The sequence below is a fragment of the Mytilus trossulus genome, chromosome 10 (genome assembly GCF_036588685.1).
Source record: "Mytilus trossulus isolate FHL-02 chromosome 10, PNRI_Mtr1.1.1.hap1, whole genome shotgun sequence".
NCBI lineage: Eukaryota > Metazoa > Mollusca > Bivalvia > Mytilida > Mytilidae > Mytilus > Mytilus trossulus.
Genome location: NC_086382.1, coordinates 19952323 through 19963140, shown reverse-complemented (window position 1 = coordinate 19963140; position 10818 = coordinate 19952323).

Genomic DNA, 10818 nt, shown 5'->3' with positions numbered 1-10818 from the left:
TAAAAAAGTCAGTAGTGAACCCGAGAGCTTCAGAAGGGTTTTATGTTTCTGATTTCACTAGTAACACTCATTATTCTGCTTATGACAATATAAACATCAGGTGATATCGGCAAGTGAAGAGGGAGGGAAATAACAAGTTTATCATGGTTTACTGTTGTCTGTTCCTCTACATTGTTCAATGACTATAGAATGATGTGTTTAAGTATTGTAGGAAATATAAAAAAGCTTCCTTCTAATTTTGAAAAGTTATCAGTTTGTTGTTCCAGAATTATGTGACTTGAACCATAAAGTTTTAGGCAATTTTTTAATATCCCACACTAGCTCAAGTATGCTTGGATTTTTTTATTTGAGACTTCATGTTGTAGTTTAATTTTATGGTTAGTTATTCCAGAGTTATGGGACTTTCTCAACTATCAGATTTTTAAAATAATGATGTTGTGCACCACACACTAAGGCAATACTCCTAAGGTGACTTACTTGAAACTTAACACTGTTGTTAAAGTAATGAATAATGGATTATGAGGGTTACATGTACTTTCTTCACAGTCTTTTAATTGTATATATTCTACTTTTATCCAGTATTATAACGTAAATTATGACATAATTCTATTTAAAAGGTGACTTATTGTGATAAGTTTTCTTCTGGCAATGTTTCTGTATCTAACCAGCATTCTCTCTGAATCAGATGATACCTAAGTGATGTTTATTATAAGAATAAGTCTGCGTTCACGTCTGTAGACACATTGGTTTCCCGACAATAACTTTATTTTAAGGTTTCACTAAAGTCAAAATATAGGACACTTCATAAACATCTAAACTTTGCCTGTATTTGTCAACCTATAATGAATAAAGTCATAAACTATGAAAACATATGTTCATTTAAACATACTTAACATATACACACTGTGAAAAATGTAAATAAACTTGAAATTGTTATGTTGTGGCCAAACCGGTTTCTTGGGATGAACACCTAATTTTCAAAAAAATCTGGAGGCCTGTGAGACGAATTAATTTGCTTAAAATTGGTATGGACGAATACTATTACATGTAATGCAGGGCAAGCTCATGTTGATTTGTCACATACATATGTTTTAATGGCATATCTGTCCAATTTCTGTATTGTACCTTCGGTATTCGTTCAGTTGGCTACATGAAATTAACTGAAACTCGAAAATTAATACATTTTATGAAAAATCAACATGCGCTTGCCTTGCATCATATATAACAGTATTCGTCCATACCAATTCTAAACAAATTAATTCGTCTTGCAGGCCTCCAGATTTTTTTGAAAATTAAGTGTTAACCCCAAGAACCGGTTTGGCCACAACATAACAATTTCAAGTGTATTTACAATTTATACAGTGTGTATATGTTAAGTATGTTTAAATGAACATATGTTCTCATAGTTTATGACTTTATTCATTATAGGTTGACAAATACAGGCAAAGTTTAGATTTTTATGAAGTGTCCTATATTTTGACTTTAGTGGAACCTTAAGTGAATGGATCTCTATAAAATTTGTTAAGAAGGTTCGATACCACAAAAGGAAGGTTGGGATTTATTTTAAGTGTTATGGGACAAACAGTTTTGGAATGATGGTACAAACCGTTTAGGAATGACGGGAATAACAAGCATTTATCTAGTTTCAGGACAATAACATGTACAATAACAATTGTACTACAATGTTTAATACCACAAATAGAAGGTTGGGATTTATTTAAAGTATTATGGGGCAAACAGTTAAGGATTTAGGGGGCATCAAAACAAGTATTTTTTCTAGTTTCCGGACAGTTACTTGTGTGCAAGTGTATGGATCTCTTGGACATTGTACCACAAGTTTCTATATAACAAAGTAAAGGCTGGGATTGAGTTTTGGGTTAATTGCCCCAAACATTTAGTAATAAAGGCCAAAAAGAAGCATTTTTCTAGTTTCCAGACAATAACTTGTGTTTAAGTATTTGGATTTATCTGAAATTATACTACAAGGAATACTTCGAAGGAAAAGCTGGGATTGATTTTTTTTTCAATTTTTCAAATTTCAAGTTTTTGAAAAGATTCAAGAAGAAATCTTCAATTGCACAATAATGTGCAAACAGATTTGTAAGATCTTGGAGCAAACTTATTTTGTGTCAGTAACCTAAATTTTGTCAAAAATTTGATCACAATCCAAATTCAGACAGTATCAACCTGAATATTGTGTCCAACTTGCCCCAACTGTTTAGAGTTCAATATCTGTGGTTGTATCAGGCTGTGCTCAACGCAGCATTTTATTAAAATTTGGCCAAAAAAAATACAAATCTATTAGTGAGCCACTCAAAAAATCTGATTCATGGATTGCACAAAGAGATGAGATTTTGACTCCATTCTAAATTTTGATATCAACACCAAATTCAGTTATTTTTTATAATTTTCTGAAAAATTATGTTCAGATATTTTGGTGGTTTTCTAATAGATTCATATTTGTTTTTTTGTCAAATTTTGAATATGTAAAGTCATGGAATCTTTTTTTTTTTAAATAAGATGAAGTATGATTGCCAAGGAGAAATTTTATTTGGAGATTATTTTGCCCTGTCCCTTCAGTCATGGTATGTTGAGTTTTTCAGGTTAAAGTTTATGATTTTGCAAGTATAAAATGAATCACTGGTGATATTTGGTGTATTTGATATCTAATTTCCATTGTGATTATTTTGCCCTGCCCTTTGGTCATTGTTCATAGGCTTTGAATGTTTGACATGTAAAAATATTGCAATTTCAATTTCAACAATTTTTTTACTGTCAATTTACGTGACATGTCTCCATGTCAACAGTTTATTTACTACGGCATACCTTCCATTCAAATTGTTGAGCTAAATATTTTAAATGATTTTGAGTTATATTAAATTCGACATAAGCATGACATCATCAACACTAACATATTGATGACTCCTAGAATGTCCATATCACCTGCTACGCTTTGTAAAAGGGCAAAAAGATCATTTTATTTATCCATTTCTATAATTATGTCCATGGTGTCAAATTGATATTTGTTTCTACTAAGTCCGAAAGCAATAACAAAATATCAATACAAAGTGTTACTAAACTGTTAATTAATGACAGACGTATGTTATCTTGTTGCTGTCAAATCGTCATTTCTCAATAATTCGATTACATTGTAATTTGCATATAGTATACAAGATATCTCAGCACTTTAGGCTGTATACAAGATGTGGAAAAAAACATTTAAAGTACTTTTCCTCAACATTTCAACTATATTGCAACCTGCTTGTAACACTGTTTATCAATATCTGTTGAAATTGAACAGGTTCAAAGCCTGGCTTTCAAGAAAAAGGTGGGCATAATGGGAAAATATGTTTAGAACATTTGTTTTTGAAACTTTAAGGCAAACATCTTTTTTTTATATCAAAGTGGTAGGGGGTGCATTACACCTCACTTGAATCTGAAATTGAATACATTTTGGCATTTTACCAAAACGTTCCATATATACCCTAACTATATAACTTGTAGGCTTGTGTTGTTTGATGCGTGTCTCCTTGGTGTGTTTCCTATATCTTTTTATTTACATTATTGTGAAAAATGCTTAGGTTGCACAAACAATTGTACTGTCATGATTACCGGTAAGTATCTCTACATAAGCTTTACTTCTTTTAACATTTTAGTTAAGTGTAACTGTTTAGGCAAGATTTTTCAGTTATTTTACATTTATCCATCACAACAAAGTTTATTCAGTGCAGAACATATTTTGAGAAATCCTTTGAGACACTATTTTACATGTTTTGTCGGAATTCAGCATTCCAGCTTAGGTGTGAAATATTCTGGACTCTTTCCAATTCAGAATTTACTGTTCATAAAAAGTTAAAAGCATACTATGAGCCCTAAGGATTTCTACCCCAAGAAGAATGGCCATTGCCAGATGTGAAAGAACTATTGAAAATTTCTGGCTTTCAATGATATTCTAATTCATAATTCTTTTGATTCAAGAGCCACTGATGACTTAATGCAGACATCTGGTTTACCAAATAAAAAGTCCGACATATTTTGATAGTTTTTATAGTGCTGTTTTCCCTTCTTATTCTATTGATTTAAATTACGCGGGAGAGTGATGAACCTATAGCTAGACACATTGATATGTCTCAAGTAAGGAACTGCGTCTACCATAACTGTTTATTTTCAACTGTTTATCTGTTAATTTTGGAAATAAGGGAATTTCAGATGTTTCCTCAGTTGAATTGTGCTTTACACAGATTTTGCTACTAGTCAAGACAGTTTGAGGAACTCGATGTGGAGTACATGATAACAAGACACTTTTGGGGCCCTTTATAGCTTGTTGTTCGGTGTGAGCCAAGGCTCCGTGTTGAAGGCCGTACTTTAACCTATAATGGTTTAATTTTTAAATTGTTATTTGGATGGAGAGTTGTCTCATTGGCACTCACACCACATCTTCCTATATCTATCTATGTGGAGTACATGATAACAAGACAGTTCGATGAACTCTATGTGGAGTACATGATAACAAGACAGTTTGATGAACTCGATGTGGAGTACATGATAACAAGACAGTTTGATGAACTCGATGTGGAGTACATGATAACAAAAAAGTATGAGGAACTCGATGTGGAGTACATGATAACAAGACAGTTTGAGGAACTCAATGTGGAGTACATGATAACAAGACAGTTTGAGGAACTCGATGTGGAGTACATGATAACAAGACAGTTTGAGGAACTCGATTTGGAGTACATGATAACAAGACAGTTCGACAAACTCGATGTGGAGTACATGATAACAAGACAGTTTGATGAACTCTATGTGGAGTACATGATAACAAGACAGTTCGGTGGAGTACATGATAACAAGACAGTTTAATGAAATGGATGTGGAGTACATGATAACAAGACAGTTTGATGAACTCTATGTGGAGTACATGATAACAAGAGTTTAATGAACTCGATGTGGAGTTGATAACAAGACAGTTTAATGAACTCGATGTGGAGTTGATAACAAGACAGTTTGATGAACTCTATGTGGAGTACATGATAACAAGACAGTTTGATGAACTCGATGTGGAGTACATGAAAACAAGACAGTTCGATGAACTCTATGTGGAGTACATGATAACAAGACAGTTTGATGAACTCGATGTGGAGTACATGATAACAAGACAGTTTGATGAACTCGATGTGGAGTACATAATAACAAGACAGTTTGATGAACTCGATGTGGAGTACATGATAACAAGACAGTTTGATGAACTCAGATGTGGAGTACATGATAACAAGACAGTTTGAGGAACTCGATGTGGAGTACATGATAACAAGACAGTTTGAGGAACTCGATGTGGAGTACATGATAACAAGACAGTTTGATGAACTCTATGTGGAGTACATGATAACAAGACAGTTTGATGAACTCGATGTGGAGTACATGAAAACAAGACAGTTCGATGAACTCTATGTGGAGTACATGATAACAAGACAGTTTGATGAACTCGATGTGGAGTACATGATAACAAGACAGTTTGATGAACTCGATGTGGAGTACATAATAACAAGACAGTTTGATGAACTCGATGTGGAGTACATGATAACAAGACAGTTTGATGAACTCAGATGTGGAGTACATGATAACAAGACAGTTTGAGGAACTCGATGTGGAGTACATGATAACAAGACAGTTTGAGGAACTCGATGTGGAGTACATGATAACAAGACAGTTTGAGGAACTCGATGTGGAGTAGACAGTTTAATGAACTCGATGTGGAGTACATGATAACAAGACAGTTTGATGAACTCAGATGTGGAGTACATGATAACAAGAGTTTAATGAACTCGATGTGGAGTTGATAACAAGACAGTTTAATGAACTCGATGTGGAGTTGATAACAAGACAGTTTGATGAACTCTATGTGGAGTACATGATAACAAGACAGTTTGATGAACTCGATGTGGAGTACATGAAAACAAGACAGTTCGATGAACTCTATGTGGAGTACATGATAACAAGACAGTTTGATGAACTCGATGTGGAGTACATGATAACAAGACAGTTTGTTGAACTCTATGTGGAGTACATGATAACAAGACAGTTTGATGAACTCGATGTGGAGTACATGATAACAAGACAGTTTGATGAACTCAGATGTGGAGTACATGATAACAAGACAGTTTGAGGAACTCGATGTGGAGTACATGATAACAAGACAGTTTGAGGAACTCGATGTGGAGTACATGATAACAAGACAGTTTGAGGAACTCGATGTGGAGTACATGATAACAAGACAGTTTGAGGAACTCGATGTGGAGTACATGATAACAAGACAGTTTGAGGAACTCGATGTGGAGTAGACAGTTTAATGAACTCGATGTGGAGTACATGATAACAAGACAGTTTGATGAACTCAGATGTGGAGTACATGATAACAAGACAGTTTGAGGAACTCGATGTGGAGTACATGATAACAAGATAGTTTGAGGAACTCGATGTGGAGTACATGATAACAAGACAGGTTGAGGAACTCGATGTGGAGTACATGATAACAAGACAGTTTGAGGAACTCGATGTGGAGTAAGACAGTTTATTGAACTCGATGTGGAGTACATGATAATAAGACAGTTTGATGAACTCGATGTGGAGTACATGATAACAAGACAGTTTGAGGAACTCGATGTGGAGTACATGATAACAAGACAGTTTAATAAACTCAATGTGGAGTACATGATAACAAGACAGTTTGATGAACTCGATGTGGAGTACATGATAACAAGACAGTTTGAACTTGATGTGGAGAACATTATTACAAGACAGTAACCCAACATAATTAAATAGAACAGGATATCTAGAAGTCAAAAATTGACCTGTTCCTATAAAACATGCTTAGCTGTCAGTAATTGCAAGTACTCTCATATCTGTACTTAAGAGTGTCTTTTTGTTGTTGGGATGTACAAGTTACCGGCCATGTCCAATCTTTTTTTGTTATATGTATTTCTATTTGTATCAATCTCATGATCTGATGAGTTAAACCTTTTTCAGCTGATTTTTATAGTTCGTTCTTATGTTGTACTGTTACACCACTGTTCCAGGTAAGGGGAGGGTTGGGATCCAACGAACTTGTTTAACCCCCCCCCCCCCCCCCCCCCCATTCCAGGTTGGGAGAGGGTTGAGATCCCATGAACTTGTTTAACCCCCACCACCATTCTGTGTGTTTGTACCTGTCCTGAGTCGGTAAATAGTGGTTGAAATTGATGCTGTTACATATTTGTTTTTCATTCATTTTTCTGTACATTATTTATGCTGTTAGTTTTCTCATATCAATTGTTTTACATTTGTATTTTGGGGCTTCTCATAGCTGACTATATCGTATGCGTTTTGCTCATTGTTAAAGACCTATAGCTGTTGATTTGGTCTCTTGTGGAGAGTTGTCTCATTGGCAATCATACCACATCTTTTTTATAAGCTCTTTATCACATCAGGTCTAGAAAAGAAGGGGAATCAATTTTGATCAAAAGATTTGCCTTCAACACTTCATCTTTTTTTCTTTAATTGTTGTTGGATTGCTGTCTCATTTCATCAAAGGTATGTTTTCTGGCAAAAATTAATAAAAGACAATTATTTTACATTATTTTACTTTCCACAAGTAATCTTTGTAAAATTTACACAGATAATAGCATAATATATAGATATCTATCTTGATCATTAACTGTACAATGAGTGCACAATGAAAGGCCCAGGTATATATAACAGCAGCCAAAAATAACAACCAATCAAAATCAACCATTTTTTTCTATCGCCTATAAGTAATAACTAAGTGGGATTTCACTGTTAACATCATCACCTGCCCTCAAATTCAGATAAAAAATACCATTAATTTCACACATAAAATGATACAATATTCTTGTAATATGTAAAGAATGAAATTGCGTATTGGCCACTTTCAAAAAAAGCAAAACCTGATCAGTTTGCAGATAAATCAAAATAGTGGTTGATAAAATGTTTCAAAATCATATGATTGCATCTTGGTAGAGTTAGAAGAAAAACGGCTGGTAAAAGTACCTGAATATTTTAACATGTAATAAAGCTAAATATCACCCCACCAAGCATAGATGAAGAAGAAACTGTTAATTGTTAAGGTTAAAATAAAAGTTCACCCCACCAAGTGAAGATGTTTTTTACAGTTAATGTTGGAAAAAGTGCAATAAAAAGAGCGTATCATCAAATAATACAATCTGGGAGGTGGATATATTTGCATTTATACCATTTGAAACTGTGAAATAATTATCACGTTTTTGTTCTAAACAGATTCTGGAATAAAGCAGGTGTTTGCTTGATGACAAAACACAAAATCATTTTGTTTCTACAGTTTCTTGCTTTCAGTAAAAAATAATTTTATATGTACGATAACAACCGAACAAATATTTTATCAAAAAGCAACGAATCCAAAATATGACATAGTACACAAAAATGTTTTAAAAGAGGATGAAATCCCACTTAGTTTTAATTTAATTGAACTGTATTTCTATTAGAAATAATCAAGGTATACATTTTAATTAGTTATGAATTTTTAACAACTTTTTTTTCAAAATAGACTATGAATATTCACAATGAAAATAAACAACAAAGGGCTAAAATGATACAGATTTTAACAATGAAACAATAACAATTGATCACAACACTAACCTCCAGCATTTTGTCCATTTAGTATGATTTTAAAGTAATTGTGTAGCTTTCAAAAATGAGACAATTTTTACTTTTTGACAGCTGGACTTGTTCATGACTTCTGAGAAAAATGTAAATTTTAAAAGTGTCAAGGGCATTCAATATAATCAAATATTTTAAACTTATGGGCAAAGGAAGCTTTAACATTCATCTTTTTATATATACGTATTGGGGTTCTACAGCCAATTGGTGAATAAGAAGATTCTTAAAACTACTTTGTAAATAATGTTTTTGTTATTTTTCTGTTTTTGAGATGTGTCACTTTTTCTTTTTCAAATGTGATGAAGTTTCAAAGATACACCAATAATATCCTCATGAACATGAACTATTACATATAATTTATTTTGACTTGACAACATTATGATTATGGAAAGGTAACTTCACAAATACCTAAAAAGTGCTAAATCTGACTTTTACAGCTGAAATATGAATACTGGCACAAATTGTTCATCATTAATAGTATGAAAATGTTAAACAGATTTCAATTTCTAATGATACAACTTGCTTAAAATTCCCATTGAAAGTTCATTAATTATTACAGATTTTGTGATTTTTATCATTTCTAGGTAATTTACTTCTGAATATTCATTTCATGAAGTCTTTCAATTCTCTGTAAATGATTAACTATATTTTACAGTCCAATACAATTCAAACTCATTTAATTCAACTGTAAAAATTGGTGGCAAAGAAATGAAATTAAATCATATTTATATTCATAATATGAAGATAACGAACTTTAAACAGTATTTTTAAACAAGTAGTAGTTTGAATGAGTAGCATGATCTGTACACATAAATACATCCTTTATTTTAGTAATTGTTACTTAATGCAAAAAAATCATTAGTACCGGCATTCAGTTGAATGAAGTATTTATTGACTGTTCAAACAAAAACAAAAATTTAATGCATATATATATATATATATTTCTTTTTACAAAATCTGTAACAAAAATGACAACAATTGATATGACAGATTTAATAATTATTCAATGTATGATTAATTTATTTTGAACAATCTAATATAATTAGTAACAAGCTTACTCTGTATCTAAAAATACCATTGAAAGGGAATTCACTTACAACAGATAGGAATGACAAGACTTTTTGACACTTATTCTGGTGGTAAGACTCGACAGATTCCATTTTAGCCTGGGATCATAGCTTATCACTATGTCCAGGTTTTAGTACTCATGTGATCAGCTTTGAAGACTGAAGGTACCAGTGCATTTATACATTTTGAAAACATTAAAGAAACTTATCAAAACAATCAAAAACGGTTGCTTACAAATTCAATATAGTTTGGGTTTAAATAATTTCCTGCAGATTTGAGTTTTGAGTTGCAAAAATAAATCAACCTGTGATATTCTGTAATAATAAAAAAACAAAACCTTTCAATGGTATTTCAAAATGCAGTGTATTATTTATAAAATAATTTGAGTTCAACATATTTCTATAAAATCAGGAGAGATAACAGGTAAAACATTTTCTATAAATAGACTTTGGTACCATCTAGATAAAATTTAAACAATAAAAACACTGCAACAAAAAATACAATAGATATAGAAGTCAGAAATATCTATTACATGAACAATTTTTCCCATACATCTCATGGTACTAAAAGGAAAGTACATGAACAGGAAGTAAGTCTGTGTAAAACTTAAATAATCTCTGATCGTCTTAACACTTTCCACACCTCTTAATTTCGCACTATTTAATGAAAAACATGAAGTTACAGAACCTTTCTTGACCTTTGAACTTGTACATTTCTTCAAAGTTCAAACAGATGAAAAAACTTACAATAACATTGCTGCAATATCTTCAATAATTAATTATTAAGCCCTATATAAGATAAATCAACTTGACAATCAAACAAAATAAAAAATGTGAAAATAAGACTATTGCTATTGTTCTGGGAGGTCATGAATAAATGTGAATCCTTAATGAGAACAGAAAAAGCAGTTTCACATTCAGAGTTTCCTGATAAATCTGTGCACATAATAAATTGAGCAAATAAAGAGACAATACAATCAGCTTTCCTATTGTTATTTTTTAAAACAAGAATAGAATATACTAAGCTAATTTCCAATTGTATAAATTCAAATTTTGTTTA